Raw genomic sequence first — 22,303 nt, forward strand, 5'->3', positions numbered from 1 at the left:
ATGACACCACCCTTATGGCAGAAAGTGAAGAACTAAAGAGCCTCTTGATGAAAGTGAAAGAAGAGAGTGAAAAAGTTGGCCTAAAACTCAATATTCAGAAAACTAAGGTCATGGCATCTGGTCCCATCACTTCATGGCAAATAGATGGGGAAAAAATGGAAACAGTGAAAGACTTTATTTTTTTGGACTTGAAAATCACTGCAGATCGTGACTGCAACCTCCTTTTAAGAAAAGCTATGACCAACCTAGACAGCTTATTAAAAAGCAGAGACCTTACTTTGCCAACAAAGGTCTGTCTAGTCAAAGCTATGGTTTTTCCAGTAGTCATGTATGGATGTGAGAGTTAGACTGTAAAGAATGCTCAGCACCAAAGAATTGATGCTTTTGAACTGTGGTGTTGGAGAAGACTCTTGAAAGTCCCTTGGACTGTGAGGAGATCCAACCAGTAAATCCTAAAGGAAATCAGACCTGAATATTCATTGGAAGTCCTGATGCTGAAGCTCCAATACTTTGGCCACCAGATGTGAAGAACTGACTCATTAGAGAAGACCGTAATGCTGGGAGTGATTGAATGCGGGAGGAGAAGAGGGCAACAGAGGATGAGATGGTTGGATGGCATCACCTACTCAATGGACATGAGTTTAAATATGCTCCAGGAGTTGGTGATAGACAGAGAAACTTGTCATGCTGCAGTCCATAGGGTCACAGAGAGTCGGATAAGACTGAGTGACTGAACTGATATATAGTATAAATATAAATATTATGAAATGTACTATTAAAGAGACACTGGTCATCATACACATAGAACCCAGAACTCTATAATAAATACATCAACTGGAAATCTCATGAATTAGATGAATGCTAACATGAATTGCACAAAGATGGGGAGCATACAAGTATGAGTTATATTAAAGTTGCTTTCTATGAATATCTTTCTTCTTTTCAGTGCTACCTCTCTTTTATAGTGATAGCTCCTCAGGAATTCTTATTAAATTTAGAGTTTCCAGTTAGAAAACTATAGTCAGGAAATTATCCCTTTTCCCCTATGCTTCAACACTAAGTCTACAGCATCCCCTCCTATGATGCTTGGAAAAGGGTTAGTTGAAATTAATCTGAGGAAGAGTCAGCACCTTTAACCTAGAGATCTCCTTTCTTGGACTAGGTAGCCCAACTAGATACCCATGGTATTATAATTAGCTGGTGGTGGTGAGGAGGAGAGAGAAGACTAGTCGTTCTAGGCTGGTGATGTAAGATAATAAGGAAGAGATCCATTTTAATTTCGTTAAATAGAGTTATAAACTGTGTGCAGATGGCCTAATAAATCCCCCGTGTTAGAGGGTTTTCGGGTCACTCATTTGGGACCATGAAATTGGTTTAGTATTTTGAATTGTTGACTGGAACATGTATTTGTAACTATGTGATCTAATTTAAAAATCAATACACTTGCAAAAGAGTTACGTGAAAACAATGTTATCCTGCTTGTAGATGAAAATTCCAAGTTCTATAGTTTTTCTCCTTTTTTACATTACAAAAGTGATGCATGCTTCTTACTAAGTAAAATTACTAACAGGTAAGTGGGACAAAGTCAGTCCTCTTTCTCTGTGTCTTTCACAATATGTGTTCATATTTTAAACAATGGATTTTTAATTGAAAAACGAATGGCACAGCAAGGATGGTTTTGTCATTTTCTTATTAAATGCTGATGTCAAATGATAATTTTTGTATACTAATATTTCCTAGTAAGATGTCTATTAGATTTTTTAAATTTCTTTAAATTTGTCTTCCCAAACTAACTGGATTGGAAACTAACATGAAAGGAGCCCACAGTTTGGACCTGTTGTGCTTCAGTAACAACAGATGTCTGTTTAAATACCTCATTACTCCACTTTTCAAAGTCCCTGAATCATTCTGAAGCCTTCTGTGAGCTACTGCCTTGGGTTTAGGAGGTAAAGATGGGCATTCAGACACTCTGTGGGACAGGAGGAATGTGGACCATGGTGCATTCACCTACTGGGAGAAAACAAAAACCAAAATCACTGGCCTGTTCTTTTCAGATGGGCTTGTGCACCCTAAGAAAAGCCACAGGAGAAATATGGCACAGTTTCCTGAAGTATCAACTCTGCTTCAAGTTTTGAGGGCAAAAAGTTATAATAAAATAAATGAGGTGTTAAGGAATAAAATTAAATGCCTAGTTTGTAGGAATTTTAAAATTTTAGCAGTAAGACAGGAGAAATTGTTTTTAAGCATTGAGCTTACATCTCTCTGAGGTTATGTGTCCTGTCTGTTTGGGAAAATTTAAGTAACTCTGCTGTATGATGAGAATGTAGAGAAAGAGAGGAGATTCATGGATTTTTCATTTCGGGTAATATGGGAGAAGAGATGGGTAGATAAAAATTGAGGATTTTTCACAGTATGTAATAAAGTACCTTGCACATGGTAGGGCATGTAAAAACCCTTGTGGGTTTTTTAATTTAGTTTCTCTTCTTATTAAGAAGCAACAATGCTGATATTGAGCCCTAGCTCCCAAACTTCACCAGTAATTTTTTCTTTAAAACTCTTCAACTGGCTGGTACTTTTTCTTCTTCTTTTTTTTAATCCTGTGGATTTGAGAGGCTCTGACTTTCTCTGAGAAAAAAAGAACAAGACTTTGAGAGAAGTGAAACTATAAAAATATTATTGGAGCCACAAAACTTATTTTTAACAGTCTTCCCACACTTAGCAGTGACTTGAATAGCAACAGAGAAGCCCAGCTTGACTTGGTGAAGTATAACACAATGAGAGTGCTTCACCTTGATGAATATTCCTGTATTATTCACCAGCTATTTCTTTTGCGTTTAACCATGTCTGTGTTTATGTATGTTGGCTGATTTTAAGTAAAATGGTTGAAATAAATCATTGTATTTATTTTAGAAAAAACAATCAACATTTCTAGAAATTTTTATTTCTCATTTCATATCTGCATCCTATAGAATGGTTTTGGGGACAGGTTAGGGGATTTTGGTAATCATATTTCTAGAAGAGATTTCTCTAGATTGAGACAATTATTATCCAAGATTAGGTCAAGATAAAATATTAGGTTATAGGATTAAAATGGAAATTTTTAACCTAATAATATAAACACAATTATAAATTTATGTGAACTTTTTGTTTATGTTAGAATTTGCATTAATGTGTACCTTCTCCACTTTTAATTTAAAAAGATGTATTTAAGTTAAATACATGCAGTTTTTGATATAATTGTGAGTTACATTAAATATCATACTGTCTTGGTTTAAGTTGCTTTTTATCATTTAATCATTGGCATCAATATGAGTATATTTAAGTTATACATGTCTATATAAATAAATGTGATTGGGTAGAAAAGTTATTATGATAATATGATTTTTTTTTTGCAATTTCATTTCAGCACTTTGAGAGTTAATATTATTTCTCAGGTTTTTTTCTAATCTGTAAATTCAAACGTGTTATGTTAGTGCAAGAACTGACATATAAGGTTTTCAATGTGACTAGCATTTTTGAAAAACAATTGGAAGGGAATAAATAGAAGCAGTTAAATCTGTATTGCTTTAATTAATAGATATTTTAGAATAACAAGGATACTTTGAGAATAATGTTTAGAACATGGCTTCATTCAAGAATAGTTGAGTTAATAGACATACACAGGTGTTCTGAAGATATTTTTAATCCTATCAATTTTCTCTTACCAAATCTAGTAATTTTGTGTAATCTTCGGCAGCTAACAGCTCAACAGTGTCATTCTTCTTTCTAACAAAACCTTTCTCCTAGTATTCACTGATGCTATTTAATCTTCATCTTGGTGCTAATATATTATGTTCATATTGAATCTGACTCTCTTCTGCTGTCTTTAGCTCATGATAATGAGGAGAACCCTATTTGGCTCCAGTGAAGGAGTAAATATGGTTGTAAATAGTCTCATCCTGCCTGGGAGGACACAGTTATAATGTGCTGAGGTGTCTAGGTTCCTATTCATCTTAACATAAATACTTGTGCCCTTTCAGTTTGAGATATTTTTCCACTATTGTCTTTGATGCATTCCTCCACTACATTTTTTCCCATTTTCCCCTGAAATTAATGCTCGTTATTCATATCTTTTACCTGCTGAATCAGTTCTCTGTTTTATCTTTCTATCATATTTTCCTCTTTCTTAGGTTTACATCTTGGGAAGTATATTTGAATTTATCTTCCAGACCTACTATTGATCTTAAACTGACAGTCGTGTAATTTTCTGAGTTTTTAATGTTCTCAAGTGGTTTCTTTTCAGAGCATCCAGTTATTTTTATGGATATCATGTCCTTCTTGAGCATTTGGGTGTTATTAGTTTAAGTGTTTTTCTTTTACAGCTTGAAATAGCCCTTTTATTCCCGTTCTTTCTTGCTCATGTTGTTGATTTTCCTTGGAAATCAGGCAAATTTTTGGTTGTCTGCTATAGTTGAGTGAAAACTTTGGTTGATTATTCTAATTAGGCTGTGTGGATTTCGTTCTGATGTCTCACTGGGCCTCTCCTACTGGGCCTTTTTCTGGAGTAGACCATCTCCCTGGGACCCACATGTGTGAATGAGAGAGATGAGCTGACTGATGATGAGTATTACTCAAAGTGAGTGGGCAGGCAAGTGGATGACCTTCAAGCCTGCATGAGAAAGCTGTCCTCCGGATTACTTGATTTTTTAAGTTTCACTTCATTGCAGGTTCTACATTCATGGAAATCCTACTTATTAACAAGTTCAGTCAATTATTTTTAAGCTGCAGGGTTGAAAGTAAACAAAGAAAGGTACTGTGATTTCAAAATTTCTGTCACAGAAACCTTAGAGAAAAATCAAGAACTTTATTTCTCATCCTTCATAAAGGACTTCATTGATTTATGTGTTTTCCTATTTTTCTAACCAGATTGCTTTCTTGTTTCTTTACCCATAGATTTAAAAAAAGGATAAAATAATGAGAAGAGGTATGGTTAGAAGCAGGTGCTCTGCTGGAGACTGGAAGTAAATAGAGGATGGAACTATAGAATTTGAATAAGTTATATAATCTCTAAGTTAAACTGTTTTCAATGCCTTCTTTCTAAAGAAAATAGAAAAGTAATTTCTTCTAGAGAGAGATTATTTTTGAATGGACAAAGAAACATACAAAGATTAATCCCTGAAAGAATGAAAGACAGAATTTGATATTTCCCTACTAGCCTAAACAAGTGAATTGTTACCCTAGTTTGTTAGCCAAACATAGCAAAGTCCAATTTATCATTCAAAGGTCAGCTTGAGTCTTGCCCCTTTTAATGAAGTCTTCCTGGACAAACCCCAGCTAAATGTGTTCTTTAATCAGTTTACATAATCACATCTTTGTTTCCCTCTCTCATGAGACTTACGATATTTTGCTTCATATGCAGATTTGTGTGCTAATGTTATAGTTAGTGTTAGCTGTCAATATTGTTTGTGAAAAATATTTTATTTTGTATTGTCTTTGTATATTTCCAAGATATTTTTGCCTCATAGACATGTAAATAATATTAAGTGATTGGAACTATTCCAATCTTACCATTTTCCAATAATAATTTCTTACTTTTTTCTAAGCAAAATCACTGTTCATATATACAGAATATTGCTGCCTTTTGATGCGCTCTCTTCATATTTCCTAGGTTCATCTATGGAATTATAATTTGTATTTTGATTATGGTTTGCATCTTAAAATATGGATGTTATACATAAAAATTTGAGCAAAATTACTCTTTTCTCTATTTTTTCACATTTATATTTATTATAACTCAGTGAAGCAAAGAAACTGCTAATTTTCATGTAAAAGGATGTGAGCTGTGTCATTTTCAATATGGATAAATAGAGAAAAATAACAATAAACATATATTTATGATCTGTAATAGTTGAGCTCATTGTTATTCAGCTTGAATGTGCAGCTTAAAGAGGCAAGATTTTAAATATAAGTGGTTTCCATAGATAGCATTTTTAGGTTTATTTGCATTAAGATTTCTATGTCACTGGCATGGGAGAGATGCTGAGAGCTGTACTAAATTTGAAAATTGTCTTCAGTCACAGTTGTACTTTCATGTACTTTTTGTTACAATTTAAGGTATTGTTTTCTTTTTTATTATACTTGATGTAAATCTTTTCTTTTTTAAACTTCTTGACAGCATCTTAAAACTTCTGTTATCTGTTTTTTCTTTGTTTTTTTTACATTGCTACAGAATTGAATCTTGTTGAACATTTAAGCATTTCTTGTCCTGGTAATACTGTTTAAACAAACCTTAGAAAATCCCTAATCCTGAGAACTCTGAATAGAATTGGTTTTATGACAGTAGGCCACCATTTGATGAAATTAAAATGGCTTTTCTGGGACCCCATTAATGCCTAACTTTTTTCTGTTCCCAAAGCTCTGAGCACATCTTTCCAACAAGGTCATTATACAGCCTTGGTTGGTTTTATAGGCCTCTTTATCTACTTGGCTTTGTCCACAGGAGGATAGTTAGAGCTTGGCATATAGCAGAGAGATAGTGAATAAATGAATGAAACTTGATTTCATGAACACTGGAGGACCTTTGAAGGTTATTAACCAAAAGTAACATGGTAAAAATGTGTCTCCAAAATATTTATTTTCAAAAATTTGTTTGCCTTTTAAAATGCCATTGATCTTGTTATTTTGTTACTGAATACATTTTTTAATAAATAAAAAATTTAAAAGTTTATTTTTTTATGGAATAGCTCAAGTAAATTTATTTTTAATTTTAAAAGATGGCTGTAATCAGATGAACAAGGATTTGGACACGTTACTTGAATACATGAGAAAATGGAAATTAAAAAAGGGTAATTTTAACTCCAGCTCTGGTTTTAGATTTATTTGTTTTAATGATTTAAAACTCTTGATATAAAATCCGTGATAATTTAGATAAATGTGTAATTGCATCAGCATTGTTTTAGTAATTCCATTGTTTTATATACTGACACTTTTTTTTAAACAATGAGCTTGTTTCATTGTTTAAGAAATAAACTATTTCTTACTTTTCCTGAAGTCTATTTGGTAGATTTTATGAAACATTTTATATGTACTCTACTTCTGGTGTTAGCATGATTAAGGAAGAGTGTGAGAAAGGACTGCCCTTGTAGTAATTTTACTTTGGGTCTAGTGTTCTGAGTTATCAAATTGTAATTTATCTACTAAGATATTCTAAATACTGTGTCTACCAGTGGATATGCTCAAACCAGTAGAAAATTTCTGCAGCATGTTTTGAGCTGAAATTCTTCCCAGAGTGACTTGAATTGGAATGTTGGTTGATTGCGGCAAGTCTGACTGGCTTTTCACCATAAATGGTACAGACGTGAGTTTTCAGAAAATGGGCAATGGAAATTACAGCTAATGCATGGAATACACCGAAAGGGGTAATTGCTTGCTTCCTTCCCTCTTTAAATTTAGTACTTCTGACATTACTAAAGTTGCTCAAAATGCTTCCTTTCCTAATTGTAACATATAAAGTTAGTAAAAGCAGGAGAGGTATGTAATAGTGATAAAAGGGTTTGAACTGAGCGAGAATAACAAATGTGTTCACATTGGCCCTTTATCTCTTCTAGTACTTTCACGTGAAACCATAGCAATATAGGGAAAATTTCTCCTCAGAATTGTCTGCAGTTCCCAAGTTGAACCCTTTCATTTGAGAATAAAATCCCTGGTGGCTCAGAGGTTAAAGTGTCTGCCTGCAATGTGGGAGACCTGGGTTCGATCCCTGAGTCAGGAAGATCCCCTAGAGAAGGAAATGGCAACCCACTCCAGTATTCTTGCCTGGAGAATCCCATGGACGGAGGAGCCTGGTGGGCTATAATCCACAGGGTCTCAAAGAGTCAGACACGACTAAGTGACTTCCTTTCACTTTTCACTTTCACCCCTTTTAAGGAACAGTAGTCAGTTGTCATCACCTCCTCATCTAATATCTGAGCAGACTCTACACAATATGCACTTAGCCCTGGCATGTTACTCTGATACCAGGGAAGGCCTTCTCTGACACACCAAAGCCCTGAACTGCTCCATGATATACACACACACACACACACACACGAGAGGAGCCTGGTAGGCTATGAGTCCATGGGGTCACAAAGAGTCAGACATGTCAGAGCGACTAATACTTTCTTAAGTATGAAAGGTGTTATATATATATATGTACGCACATGCAGACAGAGAGAGAGAGAGTGTTATCCCCACAGCATATTCTACAGTTTCACTAACTCTTTGCTTTATCATAACTCCCTTTAAGCCCAAACTTTCTTAGAAAAATACAACCTGATGCCAACTTATACAATGACTGTACTTTCTGTAAGCAACATACTTTAACAAAGAAACTTTCAATAGCCATTCAGACCTCCCCTTATTTCTCATGTCATTTTCTACAGAAGACCGTTTCTTCTATGTAAAAGAAAATGAAAGGCATCATAGGGTAACAGAGCTTCCCTCAACCCAAATCAGGAAGCATCTGCAGCCATCCTTTCAGTTTTCCCCTCTTACAGAAGAGAGGCTCTGGCCATGTCATGCCAGTCCCTTCATCTGGGATTTGTTTCCTGTATCACCAGCTCTCTCAGAAAATTTCCCTTGTCAGTTAAGCTCTCTTCTCTTTCCCAAGCTAGCTGCTTCATCTCACTAGGGATCACAAAAAGAATCACTGTAATCAAGCCTCAGACTCCAACCTTCAGGATTGAAAGCCTGACTCTCAGCACCATCCTCTGCCTTTGATCCCCTGGTCAGTGAATAGCGTAGATCCAAGCCAATTGCACAGAGAAACGGGTCATTCGCAAGCTTTCGTCTCGCTCTTCCTGAATTCAGTCTGCCACCAAGTCTTATTGCTGTTGCTTCCTAAATGTCTCCAGAATATCTCCTTCTTCCCATGTCCCCTCCTTAAACACCCTCATCTAGGCTAGCATCACCTGCTACCAGAGAGAGTCCAAAACTCTCCTAATTCTTCAAGACTGTTTTCCAATAGGAAGCTGTGTTTATCTTTTCTGATTTTAACTATGACCCATTACTCTTCTGCTTAACACTCTTTAGTTACTTTGAATAACGAACAAAATAAAAAGCAAAGTCCTTACTGTAGCTATAAGTTCCCACCTGGACTGGCCCCTGCCTGCATTAGCAGCCTTGCCTTTTTCTGCCTGCTTCCCAGTTTCCAGTCACACGCGCTTTCTCTCTCTGGCCCAGCAAAGGGATCTTGTTTCCTCCTCTTCGATGACATTCAGGTGTCTGGACTCAGGTTTTTTGTAGATGTTAACTCAGTGGTACAATTCTGGCCTTAAGGATTGCATTCAAAATAAGACTCCAGAAGTAAGAGAGGAGTTCTCTAGAATCATCTAAATGATCTAGAAGGATAAGTTGACTCCGAGAGGTTAGAGCTCATGGATTCTGAACTAGATGATAGCCACGTCGGGTGATAGTGGCCGTCCTGGAGCAGCTGGTTCAGGTGAGATTTATGGTTCATGTTGTACCATGCCTGTACCATGGCAGAACTGATGGAGTTCTGCCAGCCTCAGGCTGGTTTCTAGGAAACTCAGGTGGTTGCCACGGAGTTCCAGCTTCAATGGTGAGGCCAGGATGACCAGGGTGGTCCATTGCTTATAATCCTCCCAGTGAAACTATGGTGTGGTAGAGAGAGACGATCTCTGTGCTAACTGGTTAGAACATTATTGATTATTAAAGGGAAATATGATCTTATTTTATTTCTCAAACTAGGGAAGTGGATTATAGCTACTGCAAATAATTTACATCTCTATAGCATTTCGTGTTTATAAAACTATGTTTAGCTGCTAACTTGGTTTATATCTCAGGGCTTAAAGTGGGCACAAGCACCATTTTCCAAATTCTTTTGGTATAGAGAAGGACGCTAAAAGAAAGCTTATAGATTCAACATGACTCATAAGTTTCAAAGCCAGAACGAGCAACCACATTTCATTTCTGTGCTGCACATCGTGGGGTTTGTATAAAAATTCAACACTATCCCGATCACAGTGTGTACTATTAACATATTAGTGAAGTGTGATGCAGTGGGAAAATAACTAGCAGATGACATTGAGGAGTCAATTTTCAGCTGCTTTTCACAATGCATCCCTCTATTCAGCAGTTAAGTTGACCTATTTTTAGTTGGGTTTGGGACGGAGCCCAGAGCAGCACGGAGCAGTGTCTACAACCTTCTGCTTGGTGTTACTTGCCCTTAGTCATCAATTGAAAGTCTCTGATGTTTTCTGACTCAGAAAATACACATTTTCATTTTCTTCTACAGCGTTGGCTCAGCTGATCTTGAGTCTTATCGAATATCAGGATTTTCTAAATTTTCTTTGAGAATTAAAAAAAAAATAACTAATAAGAAATTCTGCATATATGTGTGTGTGTGTGTGTCCTATAATTCACTTGTGATGAACTACTTCTGAGTCATGGTGGAGCTTCATTTTTCTATCCTCACTTCTCAAAATGTGGGTGCCAGTCAGCAGTAGATAAAATGGGTTATATCCCCTTCAGGTCCACCTCATGGACAACAGAAAAGTCTAGGCTGGGTAGGTATGAGAAAGTCATTCAGTTTCTCCCTCAGGAGCCAGACTTTCTGTGTGGGCTAGAAGCTGCTTTAAGAGAAGAGAATCTGATGTGCCTTTTGGCATGTGATTCTAGTGTGACTGACTGCAGGTCTGATTTGACTCTGTCCGTATTTGTGTAGGAGAAAGGGTGGGTCCTTTTTTAAGGTGAAATTCCCAGTAAGTACTGTCACCATGGACTTCCCTTGTGGCTCAACTGGTAAAGAATCCGCCTGCAGTGCGGGAGACCTGGGTTCGACCCCTGGGTTGGGAAGATCCCCTGGAGAAGGGAAAGGCTACCCTCTCCAATATTCTGGCCTGGAGAATTCCAGGGACTGTATACTGTATATACTAGATACTGTATAGTCCATGCTGTTGCAAAGAGTTGGACATGACTGAGCGACTTTCACTTCATTTCACTGCTACCATAACCTCCCTGGTCCCAACAATCAGGTTCTTGCCTATCTTGGGGAGGAGGTCGGTGAAGGTGCTAGTGATCCAGGAAAGAGAACAAATATAACCTTCCTAGAAGCTCGGGGCTAGTGTAGCCCCAGTGTGCATACATACACGGCTTGGGCAATTCCCATAGCTCCTAATCCATCCCTGAAAATATCAGGTGTCTCTTTTCTGTTTCGGATCCCACCTGGACACAGTGCATGGTTTCCAATACTCCTTATTTTAACAGCCACTATTTAACAGTCTAGGAGAGTTATTTGGTATGATTTTTTTCCCCCAGGTGTATAGCAAATAGTAGGTACAGAATCTTAATCACTTTAGAAATAATCTTTTTTTTTTAAATTAATTAATTAATTTATTTTTTCAGTGGGTTTTGTCATCCATTGACATGAATCAGCAATAGATTTACACGTATTCCCCATCCTGATCCCCCCTCCCACCTCCCTCTCCACCCGATTCCTCTGGGTCCTCCCAGTGCACCAGGCCCGAGCTCTGGGCATATACACCGAGGAAACCAGATCTGAAAGAGACACGTGCACCCCAATGTTCATCACAGCACTGTTTATAATAGCCAGGACATGGAAGCAACCTAGATGCCCATCAGCAGATGAATGGATAAGGAAGCTGTGGTACATATACACCATGGAATATTACTGAGCCGTTAAATAGAAATAATCTTAATGACTAACATAAGATAGGTTATTAGTAATTCTGGTATATTTAAAATTCAAATGACTATGAACAGTCTTTATTCCCCCCTGGACAAACTAACTCTTGAGCCATAAAGCTGCTCGCCCTGTAAACATTTCTTTACTTTCCTTTCAAGTTTTTTTTTTTATATAACTTTTAGAGATGTGATTGAAAACACAAAATATTCTTACCTTAACCTTTCTTCCCACACACCTCCCCAAATATTTTTTCTGTCATTCAAACATGGATATGTTTTAGAAGTATCTTTAGTCTGCTATCAAAAATACAGGTTGAACCATTTAGAGGGTTTCATTTTTCCCAATTTAAACTTTTGATTTTTGTCATTGAGAAAAGGTTTACATGTCTCATGAGAATGCTGTGTTGGTATCTACCTTATTACCAGTCTTAACACAGTGAGCTGTGATTGTCTGTCTCATCAGTGTCAGGGGCTGTACATAGGCTTTTGTTTTGCCATCAGGGCTCTAATCTTTGAGTGTTTTCTTGACTGTAGTTTGGAAGATAGATGTCAGGGCTGGTGGCAGCGCAGTGCCAGGAGGGGCGTGTGTGTGTGGGTGGGTGGTGAGGGGATGAAGAGTGTTAGGTACTAGAAATTGTCAGACTGCTTGGCCACACAGACATTAGGAGCCATCTCTGCTGGTTGCATCTACTTCTGTTGCAACTATGTCATTTTAGTTAAAATTAATAGTTCTCTCTTATTGCAGATTTAGGTGACTGGGATTGTGATGATTATTTTGGCAATTCATCATGTTAAGTTCATAATAGATTTTTAAAAATGTGCTTTGTTCACTGGCTCTTATCTCCAGCACCTATATCCATATCTGTGTGGATTCGTAGTAAGCGCTCAGTAAATAACTTTTCAATGAGTGAATGAATGAATGAGCTGATCTTCAAGGGAAAAGTTAAATACTCTGGAACTAATCCCTTTGCATTCAGTGTGCTAATTGATTTAGGTCATTGTCTTCTAAAATGTAATTTCAATGCAAGATTTTTATAAATATAGGCATTAGCGTGCTTATTTTTATTAATGTAATCGGTTCAGTTGAGTCGCTCAGCATGTCCAACCCTGTGACCCCATGTACTACAGCACGCCAGGCTTCCTTTCCATCACCAACTCTCAGAGCTTGCTCAGACTCATGTCCGTTGAGTTGGTGATGCCATCCAACCATTAATGTAGTAATTTTTATAAATAAAAGCATTGAAGGAAGCCTGATGTGCTGCAATCCATGGGGTCACAAAGAGTCATACAGGTTAATGACTGAACAATGACAAAACAAGCATCAATGTAAGCTTTGCATGTTAAACTTACTTGTTCAAAATTTCAGTGCCTATTATATGCCAAGAAGAGTTTTAGGTGCTGAAGATTTCAAGATGAAGAAAACCAAATCCCAGCCCTCTTGGAATTTGCATTTTAGTTCAGAAAGACAGACAACGAACCAACAAATAAATTATTCTGTCTTAAGTGCTGCCGAGTGCTACAAAGAAAAATCAAAAAAATCTCTCTCTAACATAACATGTAAGCAGAGGCTAAAGCAAGTGTGGTAGCGATCCCTGTGAATATCTAAAGAAAGAAAGTTCTAGGCAGAGAAAGTACAGAGCTTTTGGGGCAGCCATGGGCTTGCTGTACTCAGAGGCTTAACAAGCAGGCCATTAAGACGAGAAAGATATGAGCAAGGCTAAGAATAGTAGTATGGAATCAGTAAAATCTTGGGGTGTAAGCAGACCGTTGCAGGCTTGGAATCCTTTGTAAGGATGTTGCTTTTCCTTTGAGTGAACAGGGAAGCCAGTGAAGGCTTGCTGAATGACTTAGTGACTGGAATCATCAAGAAGAGACAGTAGGACCTTCTCTGTCACCTCTGTGGGTGATTGGCTAATGAGGCCACCCCATTATTGTATCCCTGTAGTGTCTGCAGTATTGCTGTATTTGCCCAGGACAATATACTTATAATCAGAGATTGGCCATGTGAGATTTATAGGTAAGGCAGGTGACACTCCTGATACCTTCAAGCTCTCAGCACACATTTATTTAAAATGTTTTTCCTTTAATTTTTTTTAAATTCCAAGCTTCAACATTGCTTTGGATTCTCTGGGTATGAGTAGTAGCAAAAACTTAGGTTTAAGAGGAGTTTCCATTTTAGGAGTAAGAGGCAAGAGATTGGGCAGTGGTGAGGATGCATGTTATATCTGTTACCCATGTAATGAGTATCAGAAATCTGGTTTTCAGGTCAATTTCTGATAAACACTGACATTTAACTTTGGGCAAATGATGTTATTGCCTTAATACTTAAATTCATCATCTTAGGGAGTTCCCTGGTGCCCCAGTGGTTAAGACTTGGTCTAATCCAGGGGCTACAGGTTTGATCCCTGGTGAGAGAGCTAAGATCTCACATACTTTGCGGCCAAAAATTATCAAAACATAAAACAGAAGCAATATAGTAACAAATTCAGTAAAGACTTTAAAATTGTTCCACATCAAAAAACAAATCTTTAAAAAATAGTGATCGTCTTAAAATAAGCAGAATTTGGCTAGATCTATTCCGGGGATTTTGATAGGCCAGAGACTTAGCTTGCGTTTCTTTAAACAAAATAAACTTAGGCTGGGTAAGTTAAACATTTGTTGTTGTTCAGTCGCTAAGTTGTGTCCTAGTCTTTACAACCCCATGGACTGCAGCCCACTGGGCTCCTCTGTCTATAGGGTTTTCCAGGGAAGAATACTGGAGTGGGTTGCCATTTTCTTCTCCAGGGGATCTTCCAGACCAGGGATTGAACCTGTGTCTCCTGCATTGGCAGGTGGATTCTTTACCCCGAGCCACCGGAGAAGCCCAGCTTAAACAATTGACGTTAATTTTTCATGGTTCTGGAGGCTCAGAGTCCAAAATCAAGGTCCAGACCACTTTGGTTCCAACTGAGAATTCCTGTCCGTGTCTGTTCCTATAAGGGCACTAATTCCATCATGTGGGCTCCACCCTCATGACCTAATTACCTTCCCAATACCAATAAATTGAGGCTTCAACATATGATTTGAGGGACACAATAGTCAGTCCTTTAAAACAGGTAGTTTTAAAATCTGTGACACCATCACATGTTCTCTTATTGTAGTCAAGGATTTCCACGTTACCTGCAGCTCATCTGAAGCTTGTTTTAACTGTCGGTACTGACAGTTATATAAATATTGTGTGCACTTGCTTTGTGGAAGTCCTGATTTTAGTTATCATATGCTATTTTGGTGCTAAAGTGGGCATTGCTATTGTTACATTTAAACACATTGTAAATCAATACATTGCTTCTGACAGTAGTTGAAGAAAAGTTCTCTCTCTCCTTTTTCTCATTGAAGTGAGATAATTGACAGTTTTCATAAAGAAACCTGGAATAGTTGGGAGGTTACTAATTCCAACATATAATTGATAAAGGGTAATTTCCCACATTTGCCAGACATTTTCTTCTACAATAATTATTTGTTGCAGCAGTAAGAAAGGAAGTGGAGGGAAGTCCCTTTTGGAGTCACCAGAGGCTTTGTTTTATATTATAAAACACTTGTTCATCACTCATTGTCACTTGTAAAACCTGCTGTGGAAATACATATCATTTAGTGAGATCAGAGTCTTAAATTCCTGTTTAAAAGCTATTCAGTGAGCAGTAGTTGAGTGGGGAAGTCTTGTTATGTTCCATGCGTTGTGGATTCTATTCATCAGAAACATATTTTGATAGGGGGAGATCTCTCTACACACGTGTGAAAATTAATGGTGCAAGCTGTTGTGGAATATTTTTCTTCTACTTAATCTGTTCATCCAAGTAAATTTATCTTTGGAAATTATCCAGTGCCTTATAGCTAAAGGATACATATGGTGAATAAGAGTAATCAAGGCCTCATTTCATAGTGCACGTTTCAACATGTAGACAGGTCATCTGTTCAACTTGCTGCCCTGGAGTGGCTTGCCTCCTGGCTCTCCAACCTGCTTGTCCAATAGCCCTTATCTTTCTTGAACTTCTGCGTGTTCATCAGAAAATGGGGCAGTCGTAAAACCCATGCCTTGGGGCTGTTAGAAGCATTAAATTGGCTAATAAGATATAAACAAAGTAATATAATTTTAATAATAGATATTTTTATTTGGGACTTAGCACATTTTAAAGAAATCAAAACAGAAGAACTCCCAGGATATACCCATCAAATCAGTTTAGAGTTTATGAAGCCTGCAAATTCAGCAGAAATTATTTACTAAATGGGAGATTTTAAGTTCCATAAAAATGTCCAGTTTTATTCAGTGGCTTCTTGAAGTAGAGCCTGTAACTTGCTATTGTGGATCAGTTTTCTTGATCCACATGTATTTAGCTCTGGACTTAAAAAGGGAAAGAAAAAAGGCAATAAGAAGTAACAATAAGAAGGGAGCTGCGTCTGACTTTATTTGCTCTTTTGGTGCCCAGTTGCCTGTCTCACACTGGGCATGCTGTGAGTAATTTTATACTTAAAGTCAAAGGACTCCTTGTGTAGGATCTCAACGTGTCTAGTGTTACTTGAGTCGAAAGCAATTTAAGAAGGCAGTAAATGAATGATTCTGACCATCTTCTATTTATATGACCAATTTAGAGTGACAAGGTTGTAATGGAAAAAACACTCATCTTATAATCAAAGGACCTATGTTTAAAATCAGACCTCATTCCTCTACTGCCCTCTGTGCTTTAATCTGTAGAATAAAAATATTATATTTCTCTTACTGATTCTCCAGTTTAATGTACTTCACACATAATAAGTACCCCCTATATGTCAATATGAAACTTAATCCAGTTATTTGAGGTTGGCTTGATTCAAACATTGGTTTGCAGAAATATCAAAAATCTAACTTAAACTTCTTTGAAGTTGTGGTCATTGGGGTGTTGCTCTGACCCATGATGTGTCACCATTTGTGTAACAAAATGGTTCTTCTATATATAGGAAGAGGAAATGGCTTAAATCTAGCTTAAAATAGCGGGACTTACTTGTTTCAATTTTCTTTATTTTTCAGAACTGAAAATCAATTATCTTTTGTTAAAATTGTTCAAAATGTAAATATTTAACATCATAGAGTTTTTCACATTACAATACTTTAAAATGCAATTTGCAACAATTCTCAAAATTGGGGATTGGATTTTAGGGGCTGAAAAATGAATAAAAGATAAGTGAATAAGCCATAAAAAGCAGAATTTTTTCTATAGCTATTTGTAATCTGTATTTTCCTTCCTTACAATTCCCTTCATTTCATTTTTTCATTAAAAAGGGAAGGGAGATAGAAAACTACCTCTCTCTCCAGATAATTGTATTTATCTAAATGAGATTGGCTGAATAAAATCAAGTTGATTGCAAAGAAGCTGCCTGACTCGGGTACCAGTGACCTGGGTAAGACAGAGAAATGGCTAGAGCTCCTGGAAGTCTTTAACATAATCAATAGGATGATGTTTGGTTTTATAGTAGAACTAGAAAGTGGTTCCTGGGCACCCTGAACTCAAGTGTGGAGATATCTGGCTCAGACAGGATTAGTGAACACGGCATATCCTAAGAGAATTCCAAGCAAAAACTTGCCCTCTAATGCATATGGGTGAATGGGAAGAGAAGAACTCTTTAGGGCATGAGGTACAGTTCAGAAAGTATGAGTTTAGGAAGGATGAGAATGAGGCTGATTATACAGGATAGTGTATAACTTCCTAGGCCACATTTGTGTAGGGTGAGAAAAAGAGTCTGAAGGGAGATGAAATCAGTAAATGGCATTCTTTCCCAGTCTGAAGAGTTAACATTTGATCCAAGAGAAATCAAATAATATGAATGAAAACTATTTTCAAATGATCCTGCTTGATGAAAAGTATTTATATGACATTTAAGTTATAGATGTACACATATATGTGTACCTTGTTTTCTTTTAAATATCTTTTGCAAATAAAACAAATTTATTTCTGAGGAAATTAAAAATAACTTTGTTATTTTTCTGACTAAATATGGCATTTATTTAAAAGGTCTAATATTTACCACTGTCTGCTACTATTTGGTTCCATAAAACCCTCCTAATTATCTGAGAAAGCCAAATGTGATCTGGGCTTTCTTGGCAAAAGGATATTGACTTTCATTAAGACTGAATTGCAGTACAGACCTTTAGGCCTTTATCTGCATCTCATTAACTGGCATGTGATTTGGGAGAGTGGCTATTAATTATACAGAAGACGATGAGTGAATAGAAAGGATCATTCAAAGGCAAACCATGCTTAAACCTGACTGTGTCTTCAAGCGTTATTCACTTCATCTGACAGGCATTAATTTGCCTAAGTATTTGAAATCAGCCAGAGTAAGGGTTTTTAAAGGACACATCTAGAAGCAGCATTAATGTCAAGTTTTTTTCATTTAATTAAATTTACTGCTAAGTCATTTCTCTTGAGATTGCATGAATGCTTGAAGTGGCGAGAAGAGAGCATATATGATATAATAGGAGTCAATCCTGAGAAGCTGCAGATTAGTTTTTATGAACTAAATTCTTCTTCCCTCATCATAAAGTAGAATGATGTACTCTTCTAAAATCTATCACGGGTTAAAATAAAATGTTTCCTTAGTATAAAGATAAAAGAAGAGGCCATCTTCACACCTATTGGTAAGACGTCAGCCAGTTGATTGTGTCGTATTAAATATAAACTGTACTGGAAATCTTCATTCTGCTTTCCTTTTTCTTAGAGTAGCATCTTCTTATAATATATTTTTATAAACCCATTGTGTATGCATGCAAGGTGCTTCAGTCCTGTCTGGCTTTTTGCGACACTATGGAGTGTAGCCCGCCAGGCTCCTCTGTCCATGGGAATTCTCCAGAGAAGAATACTGGAGTGGGTTGCCATGCCCTCCTCCAGGTGATCTTCTCAACCCCAGGGATCGAACCCGTGTCTGTTTTGTCTCCTGTATTGTCAGACGGATTCTTTACCACTAGCGCCACCTGGGAAACCCTATAAACCCATCATATGGATCCGTTAAAGTGATTGTGCAATAAGCTCTGTTTTCTCTGTTTTCACTTTTGATTGTGCAGCTGATGTTTTTCAAATGTGGCCATGTGCTCTCAAGTTTGGCCTCTTTTTGAAGTTAAACGCTTGTATTTGATTTTTGTATGCAAAATCCATATCATTTCCAATATTAAAAGGATATGCCTTAATGTCATGTGGCAAACTTATATTGAATATTGTGTGCAAAATGCTTTGTGATATATTAAGTTATTCATATATATGTGTGTGTGTATATATATATATATGTATGTATGTATGCATATTAAATCATTCTGATGGGTGGTTGAAATTTGGGACAGTCAGCATTTACCTTGGAAAGGCAGGGTAGGAAAGAGACGATTTTCCCACACCGCTCATAGTGTGGATGGAATGTTTAGTGATCTTATCTGACCACTTGGTTTCTCATTGGTTCCTTATGAGTTGAGATGTAACTATGTCTGTAAATGGCAGATATTTCTCACACTTTGAGCAAAAGCAAAAGGAATCAATAATTTTGACTGTAGATTTTTATTAAATGATTAAGCATTCTGACAATAAGATCTTGGAGCAAATAGGCCAGAGTGTATTTATTATTATTATTTTTTTTTTAGATTTCAAAATCGCTAGATCACATAGGGGAAATACAGGTGATCTAGGCTTGGTGATGACTTTTTATTTTATTTTATTTTTTTCCATTTATTTTTATTAGTTGGAGGGTAATTGCTTTACAATATTGTAGACACTCTTCTTGAGATTTTCCAGGCTATATAATTCAGGCTGCTGATAGTCTATCTGCATCTGAAATATACGTTAATGAAGATTTCTTGACCCCCACTCCAGACTTAACTGAGTCAGAATCTCTAAGAAGTGGAGCTGGGAAATCTTCATTTAAACCACTTCTTGGGTAATACTTAACCACTGATTTAAGCTATCTTTCTAGCATTTGGGGTGGTGAAGAATTTATTTCTCTGAAAAATGTTTATACTTAGTGGATATCACATTACAGTTTAATCAGTGTTGTTATGGATTGGTATACATTTTACAGAATTACTGTATCTTTCAAAAGATGGGAGAAGAGTGGGTCAGTGAAAGTAAATTGATGCTGTTGTGACAGATGTTTTCCTATTTCTTATAAAATGATACTTCAAAAAAATTTACTTTGTATGTGTACACGTAACACACATGTGATGTTAACAGGTGGCATAGCCAGGGTTAAATAAATTGGTACAAATTTGGGACCAGATTTCTGGAGTCGGTATAAATACCACTATATTTAAAGTAATTGATACCACTTCTGTTATCAAGGTAATGATTTACTCATTAATGTTTAATGCTTAAACATTACTTAATGTAATTAAATGGATCATGTTTTATGATGCATATTTTCTTCAACTAAGCATTAGATAATTGTAGTTAATTCATTAAGTATGCTGATTGCATGCTAACCACATTTTCTTGCTCTTTAGAGACATTTAATTTGAAATACTATAAGAACAACTATCAGTTGTTTTTTTTTTTTTCCACCTATGACTGAACTCAGGCCTAACAGAAACTGTATCCTAAAGTATTTAATTCATTTCTCTTTACACAGAGAATGTGCAGTTTCAAAGCATGATGTAAGTGGATTTGCAAAGTTCTTTGGAGTAGAAACTGTATCCTCCTCCCCAATGTTAAATTATTTTATTCAGCAGTGGAATCCTGTTGGTAAGGTATTCTTAGTGCTTTGTCTACAATAGCTAATGGTCAGCCAGCATTAAAAGCTTGAACAAAATGGTCTATTTTAATTAATTCATTAAGACAGTTTCTGTTGAATCAAGGGGGAAAAAAGAACTTACAACAAACCAACGATTAGTGAACCATTATGCATGTATTTATTTGTTGAATAAATAAAATGAATACTGCATTTCTTTCGGTTTCTCCAATACTCAGCCGTTTTCTGTCTGAGGTTCCTGTGCCTCTGCCTATGCAAAGGCCCCTAGGTTTGCAAAGCTCCCTTCTCATCCTTTAGATTCCCACTTAAAGGTCATTGTCTCAGTCTGGCCTCATTTGACTACTGTATTTAAAGTAGATCTTCAGTTACAACCCTTTGTTTGCTTCTTTCTTAGACTTGTTACATTTGTAATTATTTGTTTGTAGACTCCATTGTCTTTTCCCCTGGGCTGTAAGCAACTTGAGATTAGAGAAAATATTTCTCTTTTAAACACTTGTATCGCCTGAGCCTGGCAGAAGGACTGGCACCTAAGATGTACTCAATATATATATTTGACTTCAGAGTTGGATGGATACGTGGATGAGTAGCTGGATGATAAGTGCTCTTGGGTTGAAAATGTTTATAGAGAGAGATCTTAAATGGCACGATAACATGAAATACTACTTACATTTGATCAGTGTTGAGGAATGGAGAAATCTTCAGAGTAACTTTTTATTTATCTAAGCTATTTAAGTGGAATTGGGCTAATCGAGCGATAGCATTTTGTGGCTTGTGTCATTTTTCCTGAGATCCTGGGCTTTATTACTGTGACTTGGTTGATACTGCAGATGAAATTTTCTTTGTATGATGGTAGACATACTTTTCCTCTGTTTTGTAAAAGAGACTTGACTTATGGGTATTGTACGATTAATAATGCCACCAGCTACCCTAGGCTCTAAAGTCACGCTGTCAAAAGTCATGCTGTGATTTGAATTTGGTAAATGTCTAAACTTGATGATACATAGGATGGCATTGGATAAAAAAGAGAATTGATGTATGCAACTCTTAATTATTATTGGCATTTATCAGTGTAAATGCCTCTACTATGCCAGATAAATATAAGAATTTGGCCGTTCTTTTCCATGAAGGAAGAAAATGAAACTTTATTGCAATATGTACCTATAAACTGTATAATTAGCACATTCTTTAGGGTTCTTTTTAAAAACACATGAAAACATTTAGAGGAAAAGAGACTTTTTTAATTGAAAGATAATGTAATGAACAGATCCCAGAGATTGAAAAAGAGAAGTTTTCAAAATTACTCTTTCCTCTAATGTAGTCTAAGATGAAAGAGCTCTGCATGTATTTTAGTTTTAACTATAAGGTAAGAAACCGTGCATTTTAGGTTTGGCATCATTTTGCTGAGAAAGATAGTAGATAATATGTTATTTAATTAGACAGTATATAAGTTGTATTAAGGCATGCCGTTTTAAAGATATCCAAAGATAATAATAATTTATGAGGTTGGTTCTTAATTTTATTTTCACATGCTATTCTTTCAGCTTTATACATCTTCAACCATTGATTAAAGACTATCATGAGAATACTATACATTGTAAGTGTAATTGTTTATTACATTATATTATCAGGCTCTGAGCTAGATAAGTTTTTTAACGTATCTATCTTCCCAGCAACTCTGCAAGTTAGTATTATTACTTCTGTTTTACAAACTGTGGCTTAGAGAAGTTATTGGTCTAAAGCCAGATCACTAAAAAATTCCTGAGTCAAGTTTATCTGCTTTCAAACCCCCAATTCTTAATGATGTATCACATTGCTTCTAGAAAATAGCTTCAGCAACTTAAAATGATATTCAGAGATATTATTAATGTAGTTTATATTTCCCATT

The 22,303-nt window shown here is 36.4% G+C and overlaps 1 protein-coding gene across 1 annotated transcript in view; it reads left to right on the forward strand.

Moving 5' to 3' along the window:
* Positions 1-22,303, forward strand: part of CHSY3 (chondroitin sulfate synthase 3) — a 277,632-nt gene that overhangs the window by 33,209 nt on the left and 222,120 nt on the right. The gene's annotated exons all lie outside the window — the stretch shown is intronic.

The sequence above is a fragment of the Cervus canadensis genome, chromosome 4 (genome assembly GCF_019320065.1).
Source record: "Cervus canadensis isolate Bull #8, Minnesota chromosome 4, ASM1932006v1, whole genome shotgun sequence".
Classification (NCBI taxonomy): domain Eukaryota; kingdom Metazoa; phylum Chordata; class Mammalia; order Artiodactyla; family Cervidae; genus Cervus; species Cervus canadensis.